Source organism: Camponotus floridanus, unplaced genomic scaffold (genome assembly GCF_003227725.1).
Source record: "Camponotus floridanus strain SB8 unplaced genomic scaffold, Cflo_v7.5 scaffold2, whole genome shotgun sequence".
Taxonomy (NCBI): Eukaryota; Metazoa; Arthropoda; class Insecta; order Hymenoptera; family Formicidae; genus Camponotus; species Camponotus floridanus.
Window position 1 is genome coordinate 1890452 of NW_020229325.1, and position 19251 is coordinate 1909702.

Genomic DNA, 19251 nt, shown 5'->3' on the forward strand with positions numbered 1-19251 from the left:
CAGAAATCAGGTGATCTTCCCTTTTTCAGGTAAAGGTCAATAGTTGCAAAATCTTATAAAAAGAAGAAAAGAATTTTTTTGAAACGGTCTTTTGATTTCTTTAACGGCTAATTCTGCGTGATGGGACTATTCTTTTCTCTTATTCCATAGTTTTCTTTCTGTCCTCATCCCCTATCCCTCGTATATATACTTAAAATTTTAAGTGAGATTCTCACGTTCTGAAAAGAAATCCGTTGATCTAACAAATAGACAAAGATTAGAAAGAACCTTACGAATTTGGTGAAAAATAGTAAAATAGCCAAATGGTCAAAAATGCCATTTGGCCATTTGGCCATTTTCTTCTGGCCACTTTCAGAATGTCCTGAAGGACCCTTCCTATCTCGTCATCTAAATTCCCTTTCATGTGCTTCGAAATACCTGCACATGCATTGATTCTATAGAATCAATGAAATATGAGAAACGTGAGAAATCATTTTGAGATGATCAGCATTTTAATTTTTTCGACTATGTTGCGCATATTTTGCCGCAAACACAAATGCGCGAACGTCAAATAGCAGGGAATATGTAGATTTCGTGCGTGAGAAATATTAATTTTACATATAGTAATATGATATGTTATTAAAACTTCAAAAAGTGATTGTCTTTTAAAAAGTTAATGATAAATTCGTTTAAAAATACACATCTCCACAATTTTTTGAACATTTCTCAAATATTTAGTCAAATATTTATGTATGATTTTTATTTGGATTTTAATTTGACAAGGAATATTTTTTAAAAAATATCATCATCATATAAAAAAATAATGTATAATATATTATATTATAGTAGGCAGACATTTTCTAATTCAAAAAGTTCGAGATTTAAAAAAAACATTCCTGTCGTTCCCGCGCTATTTTTGAAGTTTCTCGATGATTTTTCGCGCCAACATAGTCAAAGTTTGAACGCGTTTACACAGCCAATATTTGTTTCTTCCTATACTAAAATTTTTAGAAAAGTTAAATTTTTCTTAGATTTCTTCTTATGTAATGTTTAATAAAAAACAATATAAATAATAAATATTACAATAAATAATCACGACTAATTTCTGTGTAATAAAACTTGAGAATATAAAGAAGCGTTAGCTTGTTGCAAAATTAATTTTTGCAACAAGAAGAAAAAATTTTTCTGTTGAAACTAGGGATGTATTCTGTTTGATGCTAAAGTGATAAAAGTTTCAAAGCATTTGACTGATCAATCAAAACAAAGAAATCTTTGTTTCTTTCGTCCCGATCATAGACATAATAAGTATAGCATCCATTGTATAAACGTTAAGCATATGAAAAGAAAGACAAAAGATGTAAGATAAGTTTCTTTTTCTTTTCAATGCCGGAGAAGTGGGGAGCACTTCTCCTCATCTCCTTGTGCCTCCTTGACGAACCGGCGCCAGGAGATGAGGAGAAGTGTTTCCCATTTCTCCGGTATTGAAAAGAGAAAGAAACTCATCTTATATCTTTTGTCTTTCTTTTCGTATGCTTAACGCTTATACAATGGATGCTCGGTCTATACTTACTATATATCTACGGTCCCGATTGATCAATTAATCGAAATTTTCCTAGTGTTAAACAAATGTTAAACAAAACATTCTAGGGTATTTTTTTCACAATTTCGAATATTTCTATTTCGAGATATTAATGATTGTATTCTGAAATTTATTGTGATACTGAAAATCTATGATATACATGAATCTATTATGATACACATGAATTATAGATTGATGTAAACTATTGACTATTAGCAGTGAGTTTTGGAGTCCATATTATGTGAAGAAAAAAGCGCGTAAATTGAAACCGTTGTGAAGAAAGAAATGTCTTCACCATTAAAAAAATTGAAAAATGAAAATTTTTAATAATTTTAACAATATGCGATATGAATAATTTTTTAAGTTTTTAATAATTGATAATGGGATAATAAAAAGTTGTGTGTGTGTTTTAATTGAATATAATTTTGCATAAACTATGAAATATCTGGTAAAATACTCATTTTTCAATTATCTTGCTTTTTAATATTTTTATTCACAATATAATGAAAGAAATTAATTGATATAAAGAGAATATGCAATTGTTTTTATGAAAAAGTATAAATTTGCAACGAGCAATTATATATATTTTCGACCTAACAGATACTTAGACAAAAACGAACCATAATGATGGAGGTTGAACAAATATCCAAATTGCCATAATCATTCGTGACATGTGATTTAAAATAAATATATAGATTTAAACCAAATATTTCCCTTTAAAAACATAAAAAACGCAGTCCTTACTCTATCTATCATGAATACAAAGTCTGATTTTTATTAGGGGAATAATTAAAAGACAAATTATTTAATTCCATTCGCATGTGAAACGGAAAAGAAGAAAAAAAAAACTTTCGTCTTATGGATCTACATCATAGTGATGCATCTATAGAATCTCGTCTTTTCTATGACTTATATCCGCAGACAGATGCTGATTCTCACTACCCGTGTAGAAAATTATTAGGGCTAATACATGAAACCATTGGCCCTGATAAGGATAATGTAAGGATGCCATAAAAAAGGATATTTTATCATCATCAATATGGAGCCTCATTAAATATTACTAAGGACATATAATTTAAAAAACTATAATAGTTATCCGATGTTTAATTTACAGTTTAATTTGAGGTTCTATTAAATACATTAGATCCTTTTAAGAATTATTTAAGTATACTGCACTTTTTTAAAATAAGATCATTAATACTGTTTTATATGTATCAGAGTCTCAAGAAAATTTTGCTTTTAATAATGCTTTAGTTTAATATTGCATATAGTGAGAAGTAAAACTTATTAGAATGTTATAAAAACATTTTAAATATATATATATATATATATATATATATATATATATATTCGACATTTAAAAAAAAATAAGATTTTGTTAGTATTAATCTACAAGAACCTTAGAAGGATTTTCTAATGTTGCCTTAATTTTGAAACTCAGGCTATCGCTGCTAGGTGGCGAAAGGAAAAATGCCTAACCCGAAAGTGGAATCCATCTAAGACAGTATATAAGGTCACACAGTTCTCGCGAATCACGGCTTATCGGTCAAAGACCTCATTAGCTCAAAGACTGTTATAACCGTATCTCTTCTATTTTTTGCGAGAGGAGGCCTTAACCGCAAACAGTTAATTTTTTTTATGGCGAATTTATATATGTATCATAGAAGATGGAATAAATGTAGAAATAAATATCAATATATATAATAGTAAATATATCTATATAAATATCTCCACTAAATGTTGTATATCTACAGAATATTGGTTTACATATCCTATAAATATTTATGAAATTTCGAATTGCGGACAATATAAAATTTTTTGATGAGATTTCGATAGTGTTTCCACATAGGGTCCCGATAATATTTCCCTATCAGGCCCTAAAGCACTATTTATTACAACCGATGTAGGATCCAAGCATAGATGCAGTTTTTGCCCATTGCACGGTCACTCACACAAAGAGAGAACCGTGTACGTGTGGCTCGGCAACCTTCGAGCAGTAGAAGAGTGCCGACATACTATCTACTGTCTCCTTCCCTCTCGAGGCATTAGCTATAGCTATAGCTCGAGAGGGAGGGAGACTGTAGATAGTATGTCGACACTCTTCTACTGCCCGAAGATTACCGAGCGCCGAGCGCCACATGTACACGGCTCTCTCTTTGTGTGAGTGACCATGCATGGGCCAAAACTGACATCTATGGGTCCAAGCGTTCTATACCTAGTAGGGCCCGATTAATTTTAAGGCATATTAATCGAGTCTTTTTTAAAAAAGACCTTATTATTTTTTCTACACGGGTACAGTTCATAGTTTGTTACCATTACATAGAAAAGAAATGCTCTACAAGAAGAATCGAAAGGTCTCCTAAACTGCCTAAACCTAACTTACTTGTACAATCTGCCTACATAACCGGACAGTTTTAGAATGCATCTTGTATATACATAAAAATAAAAACTTTAAAGTCTTAAAAATTATTGGCAATTTTTATAGATTCAATCTCAATACATATATTTTATATTGAGATCTTAATATACATGTAAATAAACTAATCCAGCCTATTTTTTTCTAACTCAATTGTCTCTATTTTTCCTTATTTTTATATTGGCGACGAAACAAGAACTTAGATGGAAACAGTGACTCATTATAATAATTGATAAATAAATAAGACTAAAAACGTTCTTAGAAGCGAGATATTTCGTTTTAAGTATGCGATTTTTCCTATACACTCTTCGTTTACATTTGCTACAAGAATATACTTGCTGACGAATGGCAAGATTTTGTTCGTTCTCAGAGAAAACAATTACATGAATTTGATCGACAAGACACTTCTTATTATATTGAAAGTTGCTATCATAAAAGAGCATAGCAAATGTCTGATAACACATTTGAATGATGCGATTAAGCAGCAAATCCGATTTTTTGCAAGGTGATAACGCAATGTACGTCATACTGGATACATTTCCGCGCTGATGAAGCAGTTACTACTCTCAGCTGAGGAAATCGACCGTTGATTGCTCATTACATGCGTGTTCCAAGAACAGCTGTGGATGTGCGTGTAATTATTTGCGAATGCATACGAACGCAAGCCCTACAGACATATACATCTTGATGCTATGGAGAAGCAAAAATAAAGCGAAATGGATATATAATATTGGTCTCACAATCTCTTTCGATATCTAATAGAAGATATCGTTAAATTAAATTTAAATTTAAAAATTATATTATCATTTCTGCTCGTCCTTCTAAAGAACAAAACGAGTTTTTTGTTCGAGTTCTCGTTTTTTTTCCCTTTTTAATTTTTCCCTTTTCATCTTATAAACCAGACAAAATGATCATGACAATTAGGCGCCAGTTCCTGGCGCCAGTTGCCATTGGACGTTTCTGAAACGTTCTCTTAACGAGATTATAAATGAAGAAATTTCAATAAATCGACTGTCCTATTATCACAAATTTTCGCATTTCCTTTTACAAATATACATCACTGTATAACGAATTTCCGTCACACTGTGAAGTTTTTAACATAAAGAACCCTAACTGTTTATTCTCTGTTGGAAATTAATTATCGTGCGGCAAGTTATTACGTAAAAATTTACGGCAAATTATTGCGTAAAAAATTTTATATAATACATTAAATCGATCTACAAATTCGAAATTAAACTTTAAATAATGGAATTTATTAAATATCAGAATACACTGATTCTGTTGAGATTTTATGTGAAATGAAATTGTCTTGATTGTTATGATAATCATGTTTGTAAAGATGTCCATAAAATTTCATTTTAACTAAGTGATTTATTAATTAGATTATTATTATATTATTATTAATTATTATATTAGATCAAACTAAAGATTAAACTGATATTTTAAATTGTTATTATATATTGTTGTATCAATGTGTTGCTTGATGCATCACTTAAATACATTTGTATATAGATAAATAGATCCGTAAATATATCTTTTTATTAAATTTGCAGTTATACAGTATTCAATAATATTGGCACAGTAATATTGGTACGATAATTTTTTACTAAACATTCATTTTAATACTTTTCAAAATAGCAACTTGAAAAATTTGAGCTTCTCATAATTTAAAACTTATCGTTTTTATCTCGTTTTTTAAAGATTAATCGTAATATCATCAGTATCGCGCGGCGAGTATATAAAATATTATAAGTTGTTTTGATATGAATAAAGAAATAATAGATTTAAATAAATATTTCAAATTAAAATATTTTAATAAAAATATTAAGAATGGCATTATTTAGAATAAAAGAGAGAGAGAGAGAGAGAGAGAGAGAGAGAGAGAGAAGCATGTATACTCTCTAAAAGTAAATCAGTAAAAATATCATTAATTTAAACAGTACAATAAGATTTTACTGAAAATCAATGAGTATTTTACTGATCTTCAGTGGAAACGCTTATTTTTTTGTTATTTTATTTTATATCTCATTGATTATGGCCAGTTCAAATAAAATTCATTGTAAAACTAGTAAATTTCACTGTAAAACCAGTAAATTTCATTGTAAAACCAGTAATCGCTAGTTTATTCGTTTACCGCTACGATCGCTATCTCTTTTGTATTTAGTTTTTTTAGTCATAAGAATTATATAAAGTTTGCAAAGAGCGACAGATAAGATTAGAAGTATTACTTCGATTTAATTTCTGATACAATCTCAATAGAGAGGCTTTAAATATTAAATCAATCTTATAAGTCGGACAAATAAATGTCTAGCGACTTAATGAAAATTATTCGTTTGTTATCTATTTAAAATAACAAGTTCAATATACATATAATATAAATAAAATTTTTAATATAATAAATATTTAGTAAACTATATAATTTAATATATATATATATTTAGTAATATATTTAGTAAATATAAATAAAATTTTTAATTTTATATGAAATAGATAGAGATACGAATTGTAGTTTAATGTTACTGACAATAACGAAAGAAATATTACTGATATTGAGAAATATTACTGATTGAAATAGTCAAAATTATTAACTGATTCTTTCAATAAAATATCACTAATTTATAGTGTTATACTTATATAACTGCTGTAATCAGTGACTATTTACTGTTTTTCAGTGATAATACACTGATTCACTTTTAGAGAGTAGTTCCCCATAAATTGTAAGAAAATACTAGAATAATTTTAGAATAATTCGATTTATTCGATTTATCCACGTTATTCGAATGTGCAACATTCTTCTCTAAAACCGTTCGTTTATTGCTTGAGAAATCCTCAAAGTAAAGACGATTTCTGGTTGCTTTCGCGTGAGTTTACCCGAGAGGAAGAGGCACGAAGATCCTGTCGGAGTCTGAAGTCCCCGGGCTAGTTGCGGATCGTCCGACCAATCTGAGCTAATTGGCCTCCATAGGTAATTACATGCAATTAGGAGTAGGCCGACTGTACCTTCTCTCTCAAGCTTTGGTCTTTTGCGTTATTTGTTTCTCTTCCACCTTTATCTCTTACTCCTTCTATCAACTGTTTCTCTCTTTCACCAATGATTAAAGCAGCGACGGTATAAACTGATGGAAGAGGGACAACTGACTACTCGGGAAGAGATCAGGCCTATCAGGGTGAGAGACAGAGGTGGAAAAGAAACATCTAGCCATTCAGGAAGAGATAGATGCAAAATCAAAATGAAAGACAGAGAAGAAAGATGAGGGGAAACAGAGCTCGCCGCCAGGTACACAAATTATCTGGCGACGAAAAAACAACGGAAGAGCAATTAAATAATGCTACGTCGCCACATAGTAGCATTCTCTATTGCCCTTTGCTTCTACTGGGTGTCTTAAAAATCTTTATTATATTTTCGTTGGGATATTCATTAATAACATAATACGCTTAATGTAATTTAAAATAAATTTTTTTGACAGTAATTTAAAATAAATTTTTTGAGACAAGTGTGGAATAAATTATATATTACATAAATTACATTATTTATTGTTAAATTATATGTGAGATTATATATAATATAATTTTATTATAGAAAACTTAACAAAAAGTATATTTAAATATTAATGTATTTAAATATCAAAAATGCGTATTTCGACAAGTTTCGACAATGTAAGTTTTCTTTTTAATTTCTTGTTTCAATAATTTGTCAAATACCGATCATTTAAAACACTATACAATCAGTTACATATTTTAATAAATGTATAAACATGAGAGAGAGATAATTAATATATACAGCATATAAAATTCAGGAAATAGATGAAAAGATCACCCGTTATAGTAAGGATACCATAGCAATATCGCAAGATACTATGTGTAGTGGTTAGTTGGTTGGTTGGTTGGTGCCGATGCATTAGAGCAACCCGACTCATTACCGCTGGCACAATTAAGGCCCAATTTCGTGAGCATAATGGCCGCCAATCTGGCCGCACAAAAAGTTCGTGGTTGCTCTCAAGACGAGCCGGAACCAAGCCGCTGAACCATCTCTGCCTAATAACCGACAAAATTTACTGGTCAGCCCCTCTTCAACTTCTATACAAATCTAACTTTCTTCCAAAGACGAGAAATAAATGTTATATTTGCGATATAAATTTAAAAGCAGAAAAAAATCGAATTACATAGAAAATCTTCTAAGCTACATATCTGCTATTATAGAATTAGATTAAATATGTAAAAAATTTTAAATGTGTATATGTATTGTGTGTTACACACACGCATATGCATTGCGTATTACAAATATACAAACGTGTAAGATGTCTATAAATATCATTTTAGCCGGTGTAATATTTATCAGAATATTTATTATACCTTTTTATAAATAGCGATATATTTCTATTCGACACATTTTTTTTAGATAAATGTATAAATATTTTTTTGTGTATATACAAGCTGTTTCAAATAAAAATATATATTTCAATTTTGTTCGAATTTAAATTCTCTAAAAATCGAATGTCTAAAAAGAAACTAGTATTAAACATTCTTGCTAATCTTTAACCGACAATTTAGAACATTTAGACATTTCTCTGTTAGGTTTTTCCTTCCGCTCAACATTACAGTACAAAAGTACTTTTATGGCTCAACAGTCGCGTTTTCTGCGCCCATAGCCGCGCGCTCATTCGAGATTCACTGTGCTCGTTGGGAAATTCTTTTCGTCGTTTAGCCCGCGTAAATCTATCGACGATGCTGGAATCGAGAGAATCGAAACGACGAAATATTCGAAAACTGAGGCCGCGCGGAGAAAGGGCGGGTGCAATGGTGCGGCGGTAGCTTGGGATCGGACAATAGCCGACAATGGGATCGCATCCGATTTTTGCATGCCAATTTCGCGCCCGGCATTGTGCCGTAGACAATGCGCCAATAATTACGCTAAACGGCGACCATTCATACGCCCATTCGAGCGGATTCAAACCGGCCTTTCCGTATCCATTATAGTCGCGCGGTGCAAATAATCGCTCCGATGCACGCCGCTTCCACTTTTTCGCGGTGTGTCGCACAGGTGGCATGTCTACCATCGATTCGGTACCGCGATCGGACTACGTTCGGTTTCGGGCAGCTTCAAAAGTTCTAATTAATCGGAACGTGTCCATAATCTTTATGCGATCTTTTTATTCGTGTTTATAAAAAATCCCCTCCGAGTTTATCCATTTTTATAAAATAACATAATTTTTTCTATAATTTTTAGTTTTCTATGATTTTTTTAATCATAACAATAAAACGATAAAATTCTTAACAGATTTAAAGTTCAATTTTTGTTTTGCAAAAATATTATATTTATTAATTGTCTTTAATTGTTTATACTAAATATATTTTATTATAATTATTAATTAATCAAATAATTTATAATATTCGACATGTAATAAATATCTCATACATTTTATAAAGTAAAAATATTGGAAAAAGAGATTCATTTTTATCATATTTTCATACGATGTCTCTTCAATTTTTCTCCCAATGCAAGTCCGCAAATCTTGTCCGCAATAATTTGCAGTAATTGCAGTAAATGGAACTCATTCGCAGAGATTGAATTCAAATCACCCTTTCATATCCATTATGAATGGATTACGCAAATAATCGTTTCGCCACACGTTGGTTCCAATTTTTTTATCGAGCGTTCTTCGGATAAACTTGATAATCGATTTGCGCTATTTTCACGAACATTTCACGCCATCGGTTTGCAAAAATTTGTCATAATCTTGTACAAAAAAATCGCGAAACTCGATTAATTATTTGGAATTTGTAATGTAATTTATTATAGCTTTAAATTCCCAAAACAATACTTTCAATATAACTGTCCCACATTTTAAAAAATATTCTTCTACATTTTTCGATAATATGCAATTTTCGGCGAAAAAAATTCTAGACTGTATGAAAATTTTATATATCAATCAGGTACCACTTTTCTTCGAAGTTCTACATTGAGAAAAATCGTTTGATTGTACCAACAAGACGTACATGATTGAAAGCATTTTGGTTAAATCAAATAAGAATTTCTAGTTATCATGATAAGATTCGATTTTTTATAACTAGAACGTTTAATAGATTTTACTATAAGGGTTTGGTTAGTATTTTCTGGTTGGATCTATAAAATTTCTTGTTACATTAATTTCTTTGCTTACTACTAGGCGGCGAGTCACTCTTAACTTAACTCGTATTCAATATTTGCCATGAAATGTATATAAAGAACTAGTATTAACATTAAATCCAAAGTATATTTTTTTCTCTTACGAGCAGTAGTGCCAGAAAGAGAACGCTAGCTCTTTGATTGCGTGTGTTTGAGCTGCATCTTCTTGCATCACTGTTTATCACAGTTTAATTTCGAACAAACTGAATTTAAAATAATTTATTCAATAATCTGGATTGAATTTATCCAATAATCTCGTTGGAATTCAGAATATTAAACAGACTTTTGAGATTAGATGGAAAAAATTTTAGACGACTTGGTGCTGGTGAGTTTAGTATTATTAACCAGAAAATTTGGTAAATTTAACAGGAAGAAATTAATCAGATTCATCTGGTAATTCCTACAAGAATTCTGGTTCGTTCATTTTGCAACAGACATACTGGTTGAATCTACCAGAATTCTAATTAATGTAGAATTAAGCCAGATTTTTTTCTCAGTGTAGACAAAGTATATGACAGTCTCTGAGAAACTAAAGACACAAAGTACATATCCTGGAACGACGTCGCTGGCGCGAAACGCGCAGCGTGTCATTTCGTGCGTGCACGCGAGAATCGGACGCGGTTAGGAAGAGACGGGAGAGAACGACGCGCGCTGTGCAAATCGGATTTCCTTTCGTTAAACTTCGTTCGTAACGGCTTTCCTCCTCTCTCCCTCTCTCTCTTCCTCTTTTTCTCTTTCTTTCAAATACTCTCTCGACACGCGTGTTGTCTCTTTCCGTTCGCATCGTATGCTTCTCATTCCTCTCCGCATCTCGTTAGATGCAACTCGCGGAGGAAGAAAGTCTACAAAGGAAGTCGGAGTGCATCCAGCTTATGGATGTTGAACGAGAAGAGAGGGAAAAAGAGAGAGAGAGAGAGAGACAAAGGAGACGCGGAGGAAGAGAGGCGAAAAAGAGAAGTCCCTTTACCCCTCTACGCAACCCTGCTCCTTCTCGTCGTAGAGAGGGGGCAGAGGTGTTAGCCGTAGTGAGCACAGGGCTAACCGGTCGTTTATTATGCATCGAAATGCCAGCAACGATGCCACGCGAGTGGACAGGACGTTGTAAACGCTCCGCAAAAATGAAGTAACAGCCGGCGCTCTCTGAGTGATTCCGCGTCGCTCCGGGGCACCGCGCGTGTGGTAACCCTCTCCCTCTCCCTCCCTCTACACCCGTCCCTTTTCTTTCTTCCTCCTTAGAGCGGCGAAGGACGATACGCGGAGTCCTTTTCTATTCGAATGGAATTAGATATAATAGCCGCGGCGCTGGATCGCTTATTGTATTCGTGTTAAATCAGTCCTGAGAACCGGCCGACATCTTGGATATACCTGAGGAACTGTGTGCGCGTATGATGTTCTGTTATAATTGCAATCTCGGGAGGAACGAGATATAATGTTAATTTAACTGCCAATTTTCCGAGAAAGTCGAGGACATTGTTTTTAAGTGAAGCAAAATACAGTATCATATAAAAAATTTTCGGATATAAATTATGCTCGTCCCCGCGTCTATCTACGATATCCGAATTTTACGGCCATTTACTTTGCACTCGAATGCACTTTAACTATATTACCCATTCGATAAAGCACAGCAGAGAGACATGCTTGTCTTCCACATCTGAAATTATGTTTACCACGGGCAATTTTTATATATAGATACATTAATAGAATATTTTTATTTCCTTTATTCTCGTTATTTTTCTCTTATTTTGACGATATCTTTTTTCTCGTGAAAATATGAGACATTTAAAACGTTTCAATTATACCTGTAACTCGGGATGCGATAATGATAATAAGTGAAGAAATTTCTGTACATATAAAAATTGCGCTAATGTGTGAAAAATAAACCGCTAATTATGCGCGATTAATTTTCTCGGATTTTATTTTAAAATAACAAAGACCGCGGAATGAAAATGAAAAAGAGAAAAAGGATCGTTATTTTAAAAGATATATTTTTTTAGAAGCAGCGAATAGTGACACAATTTCTTTTGTCCAGTGACATACTATTTATGCTGAAATGTATTATTAGCATTATCGTTTCTTCGTGTATTTCGCGATCATAATCGCGAAACTTTACTATTACATGTGTACCAATTTAAGAATAAGACTACCTTGATTAGCAATGATAGATACGTCGAATAGTCATTCTAATGTCGCAAGCCAATTTATGGAGATCTGACGCGAAAGATAACTACACATACACAAGTATACGTATACATATATGAAATAAGATAGATGTGTCAATACGAGTGGTAATTACTTCGATTGCCAAGTTAAATAATTATTGCCGGGATAGGGGACGACTATGTTGATTAATCAGTGACTCACCGTTCTGCGATCAGCACGACCTTCGTTCTACGAACATCGCTGACGTCACATCCTTCGTACGAGTCTAAAACGCAAAAAAAATTTGCATTAAACGGCGATGTCGAATTCGAAAGTAGACGGAGACTGAATAAATTTGCACGCGCGAGACGTCTCGCACGCGCGCCAGATCTTTTATCTAAAAATTTAATCATGCAAGAAACGGAAAATAAATATAACGCGCGCGCGTTCTATGAGCACGCGAGAATCTTATAAAAAGGCAAAAAAGACAGGGTGAATGAAAGACTTTTTCGTCTCTCTCGATGCGAGAACGCTTATTTATGATGATCCGTTAAAATATTTATGTGTTCCTTCGTTTCTCGGTTAAAAAAAACGTATTTACAAGTTTCTCATGTATACGTATCCATTCTCATTTAAGGTATACATATATGTGATTTTTCATTTAACATGACCTAAAACTAAAATATTTTTCATCCCCTAAATATTTCTCATAATAATTTATTAGAGAAATGAATTTATCAGAGATTTTTTTAAAAACCGATGCAACTTCGATGAAAATCCCAGTTTTCGAGGTATAGATAGAATAAATTTATCTTATGTGAAAATGTGATTTCGTCACGAATTATTAAACATTTTCACGAAATTTATGCTCACTAAAATTACGCTCTCCGATTTCAGTTAATATTTCTAAGAAGATTAATATCGAAATTATGATGTATGTTAACATTTTTTTGTGGCTTAAACCATTATACTTTTCGAACGCGAACGAACCTCGATTATGCTTGCGTTCTTGTCGAAAGCCAGCGCAGCTAATACTTATACCGCCAATAAAAACTATATTAATTTTCCGCGATTTATCGGTCGACGAGTAACCTCTCTCGACGTGCCCGGTACGTGCTCGTATAACCATCGTCGCAGGAGTCGGAGAAGAAAAATCCAGACTCAGACGCCGACGTAACCGTATGCGATTTAGCCGGCGGTCGTTCGAGATGAGCGCATTCTATAATTAGTGTATTGGTGCGCGCGAGGGAATTTTTATTTTTATTTAAACTTGAACGTCCTTGCGGGCGAACAGCGTCGACGTCGTCGTCGTCGTCCTCTCCTCTCCTCTCCTCTCCTCTCCCCCTCCGCCATAAGTGCCTTGACGCTCGATTCGGCTGGTTCGACAATAATTATTAACGTCTCGCGGACTCTCATTTTTTTCCTCCTAGTGTCATCCTTGTTGTCCCGCTGAAATGAGATCGTCGCATCCGCGGACACTAATTCTTCGGCACGATGTCGGACAGTTAAAAAAGAGCGAGGATTATAAATAAATTTACGATCTGGCGCCGCGAGCGGTATACAGGCGTTACGTCTGACACCTGGCGTCCCTCTTCTATTTGAATTTCTCGATTTAGATCGGGGAAAGGGATCGTAAAATATGTTAATGAGAGGATGATCAACTGGTGACGAATCGGAGGTCCGTAAAAAGCTTTATTTTTAGAAGCAACATTGAAAGAAATGGAGAAGGATTGGCTTCAGAGGAAATGGATTCATTAAAAAATCACATTAGCGATGTACGATGTGTGTGCGCCGATTTCTTTACTAACTTCTTTAAGCATCAGTAAAATATTAATAAAAATTAATATGCCAAAGAAGAAACTTTAAGCGGATTTAAAAAATTCACATACTAATTGTGAAAATAAAGATAGATTTTATACAATCCTGACAGATCCAGATTGATCAAAGAAATTATCGATGATGAAGAAATGCAATAAATTCATATGTTATACATGTAATAACTATTATTGTGGACAGTCCAAGATAATTTCAAGATAAATTTTATATCATGAGACTTCTTTTCTTTTACTGAATTGTATATTCGCGTCAATTTAAATTGTCAGGGAATAAAATTTTTTCCCTACATCATAGTTTCAGCAAAGGAAATGAAAGGAAAAGACGAATGAAAGGCGAAGAAAGAATGCTGGACAATAACCTGGACGCAGTGTATTACTGAGTCTGCTTAAGTTAATTGGAAGTAAAATGAGAGAAAGGTCCGAGGAATCACAGATTCTTCTTGCGCCACATTCTTCGTTCCTTCCTTTACCATTCTATGCTTCAGATCCCTCCCCCCTTTTCTCTCCTTTTCGCTTTCCCGACGTTCTCTCACTTATTTGCGCTTCTCTGTGTTTGTTTAATCAGACACGAGGCTCAGTCTTCATTACCCGCACTAATTTATCTGGGTTGTCGTCTGGCTCCTTTTGGTCTCCGCGTCTGGACATTTTCGACCCTTATACGATACATACGCGAAAGACAACCTACAGTAATGTAGCGAAGATTCCGCCCCGCTTTAATTTACGCAAGTAAATGCAAGTATCTCTATAGTCTTTTTTTAATACAATTACACATGTGTAATTTGTCTTTTTTAAAAGATAATAAGGAAAAAAAGAGATATGTGTAAGAAAATTTATAGTTTTAGGAAAATGTTTATATTGCTTTTAATGACTTCAAAATAAATAATATGCGCACAATTTATACAACTGCCTGTTATATTATATATATATAAATTTCTGATAATATTGTTCAAAAAATTGCATTTTTTCCATTACCTAAAATACTAGATAAGATTTTTGCTAAATTATTCTTTCAAAAGCAATTAAATACAGTATAAATATTTATAGATTTCTCTGTAATATATACAACGTTGAAAAAATATAATATTTAAAAATTGTTCACATGTAACTACGGAAAAAATAACATTGAATTAAGATTTTCGCTTTTAACATAAGGTATGAAGAGAAGACAAGATTGACGAAATTAACTTGATAACCCAAGAATTGACGAAGATCCGTGATGCGTCTCCACGTGAGAGACAAAAGACATTCGAAGGGAGCAGTGTCGAATTGGGGACTCCTGGATATCGACGGCAATATTCGTTAAGTCCTGCTAAGACCCTGTATGCGATGTAGTCCGTTCATTCGGATTGCCAAGTCTCTATCTCTCTCGTCTCTTCCTGTTCTCTTCTCTCTGCTGGTCCTTCTTATCCGTTGAACGAAGGCCTCGTAGAGGTGGTAATCGTTTCCTTCTCCACTGTCTTTCTCACCCTTGCGAATGAGCTAGGATGCCTCCTCGGCGGAGGATCAGCACGTCAATAGGGTGTTTGTTTAATTTGCGGATTCGTCGGTTTGTGTCTCCGAAACCACGCAAGAGGGAACCATTCAGTGCAATTCAACTCTGTTTGAAAGGAGAGAAATATTTCATATTCTACTATATTTCCTTTAATTCTTTTTCTCTAAAGGAAATGTATAAGTATGAATCTGAAATTATCATCGCAAGTATCTCAAAATAAAAACATCGTTACTTGAAAACCTGTTATATTTGTCATTCGAAGTTATACTGCATAATTTTATGTCCAAACAACGTGACATGTAATTTCGCAAAAAATTCACAGTATTCTATGTATAAGAATGAGGCAATAAAACTAATGTCATAAGGCGCGCAGCATTATTGAAATATAAGTCAAGTCACGGCGATTGTGGGCAGACGTTTAACGTAATTTCCATCGATTTCCATGCACATAAATAAAGCATAGCTCTATATCATACTTCTAAACGACGAAAATCTTTCGATTAAACGAAGGATTACGTAAGGAGTGATATCATCTACATCTTCCTAGCGAGATCTGAGAACCCTTGCGAATTTCTCTCATTAAGCTCGCACTTGTAAAATGCGCGGGAATATATTTGAAGAATCTAGAACGAATGCTGATATTTCTCAAAATTTCATTATCGAGTAAAACACTTCGAGTAAATTTTGATTGTCATTCAAACGGTTTTTAAAGAGAAAAATATACTGTTTAAATATATTATTTTACAAAAGTAATCTAATTAAAAATCTATTCTTCTGTAATTTTTGTTAAATAATTTATAGTATTGTAATTATATTGAAAAATTTAAAAAATCTATATACTTAATATATATTGAAAATTCATATAAACAATATACAATCAATAGGAATTCACATATAAAATGTAGTAAAATCTTAATAATAAAATCAAATTTATAATTATGATTACGTTTGATGATAAAAATAAATTTTGGAAAAGAATAATGTATATATCTTTTATCAAGGGCAGTAGAAATGGGAAATGGATGGGGAGAATGTAGAGACCCTAGCTTCACACAAGATCGCATCGCGTTATTTAAATTCATCATCCTACTGCCGTTGGGATTCGTTGGATTAATTCTCAGCCCGTCCAGATCTCTCTTTCTCATTGAGTTCGGGGTAATGGGGGTCGTTATTGCAGCGCAATGTAACGGCCGTGAAGGGTCATTGTTCAACCGTTTTTGGGGTTCGAGCAATGACCAGTTCCGCCGCGCATGAGAACGGACTGAAACAAAAGCTGACAAACCTGTTGGAAACAATCAGGCGCGGCTCACCCCAGCTCGGGCCAGCTTATACTTCACGGAGGGGGATGAACAGTTGGGTGACTTTTTTTGGTCTAAGAGGAACACCTATTGTGTAATACTGGCAACATGTGTGCCTTCGTGTCGTCACGACGAGATCGACTGATCATCGCAGCGTTGTGATTTAGGGATACGCTCTGCGTTTATTATTAAAGAAAGTTCGACCTAGCAAGATGTAAATGCCTAGTAATGATGAATATACTTGTGAAAAAATAATAGTATTTATAATATGTTAACGTTATAATAAGATTTGCAAAAGTTACAGATATTTTATTTTCCGTTGTGATATTTATTATTTAAAAATCACACCTTAAATCCAAATAATAATAAAATCGCAAATTTTTAAGTTACTTAATCTTAAAAATTAAACTTAATTTTTCGCAATTTTTAAGTTCCTTAATCTTTAAATTAAACTTAATTTTTCGGAAATTACCACCTGTCATTTTCAGAAAAGCTATTTGATCAATAGTATCTTTCTGCTGGATCAGCAGCGTCGAAATCGATTGGAAGATAGTGACGAACCAACGTCGAGGCGAATTCTCCACTTGTGAATGAGTGTGCGACAGTACTGTGGTCAGCGTGGCATATTGCGGATCTTAGTTAATTTCCTTCGCGGTCATCCTTCTTTGCCACGTTCCATTGCAGTCACTCTCCGTCTTCCTTTCCCATCGTCGAAGAAAACATTTTACACGTCAGAATCCTTTCTTTCGCAGGGAAAAGTGAAGAACAACAAAACACGGGAGAGAGTGAGTTGAAATTATGACTGCGACCAGCATGGAAGACAGAGGAGAGTGGCGATTGAGCGAGACGCGTCGATAAATTATACGAGAGACCATCTCTTTCCCCAATATAATGCTTTCTTTGAGATACCGTACCATTTTCTAATTATCGTGATACGTACAAAGTTACAATCTGTCTAATCCGACAACGTTAAGAAACGTAAAAGTGCGCTTCTTTCTCTCATCCTTTCTCCATTCCTTCCTCTCATCCCTCAGTTTCCCCACAGTCTTCTTCGCACCGAGTCCTCTCGGCTTTTCTTCTCGCAGTGGGAGTTCGTGGAAAGCGTAAGGCCGTGGCTAAGGTGACCATGAAGAAATAGAGGAATAGAGGCGGATATATACGTGTATATCTGTGTACGTGTGTGTGTGTAAGTGTGGTCGAGATGGTAGGTTCAGAGATGGGAAGGGAGAAGAAGCAGGGTTGGTCAGTGCTCCTTACTTAGAGGGTGGCGAGTCTGTTCTTAATTAACGCTCGCCTCTTTTGCTGCACACCCCCTCGCCACCGTGCTCCCGTAATGAGGCTCCTTGGGCGCGGACGCGCGTGTGTGTGCGCAACCGTGCATGTATGGGGTCGGTCGCGAGACGGTGTGGGTGACCTAGATGAGACGCGCCCTCGTCTAGCTAATTCTTTTCTTCCGCGCTGACCACTAAAGTAAGTAGATAGCCACATATACGAGGAGAAGCCGCGCGCGTTTGTCTGCGTGCGATGTGCGCGCGAGCGTCCGAGAGAAACCACGTACGTCTTGCACGCATATATGTGTACGTATGAGCGAGCGTGTGTGGTTATATTCCGTTGCCGAGACTCTCGGCCTGCGAAAGTTACGCGAACGTAACTGCGGGTTTTAACCCGCGCACTGCTACGTTGTTGTTGCTGTTGCTTGCTGCTGCTGTTGCTGTTGCTGCTGCGGTGACTTCGCCGTCTACTTTTGCGATACCTCACGAATTAGTTGCAACGCTGCCGGCGTGCTACCGAGCCATAATTACTTTGGCAAAAATATTTTGGCGCGATATAGCGCGAGCTTTTCTAATGAATCCAGTAATAGCTGCGACTGATTGTCGAACTGATAGTTCGGGCGGATGAAATCACATAATGAGGAGATCGACAAAGTAAAAGCAGATTGCAATTAATGACAGAGCAAAATGAAAAACCTTTAATTTTCCTGTCGGAAGAAACATAAAGTCATCATTAAAATCTTCATCGAAAATGTCCTAATTATATCGTTCTACGATGTCCTGAGAAGCACTTTTACAATAGAAACACAATGACCGAATCCACTCCGTTTCTCTTATGAATAAGAAGTCTATCATATGAATAAAAATAATATTCAAGACATTTAAAATGTTCTCTCTCGATAATTTGATATATGTTAGCTCTCACGTTCAGAAATGAACGTCACGCAAAATGAAGAAGAACTCATTCATTATGAATCCGTGTAGTCTTTAACCGTGAAACTTCGTCGTCGGTTTCGCACGGCGAACGGTCAATTCTACCGGTTAGGACTACCGTTCGAAACGCACAGGGGGAAAAA

At 34.4% G+C, this 19251-nt stretch overlaps 1 protein-coding gene across 1 annotated transcript in view; it reads right to left on the reverse strand.

Moving 5' to 3' along the window:
* Positions 1-19251, reverse strand: part of LOC105258322 (zinc finger homeobox protein 4) — a 315292-nt gene that overhangs the window by 287162 nt on the left and 8879 nt on the right. Inside the window, exon 3 of the mRNA XM_025408211.1 lies at positions 12502-12565. The gene's annotated coding sequence lies outside the window, so the exon portion shown is untranslated. The remainder of the gene's footprint in view (positions 1-12501; positions 12566-19251) is intronic.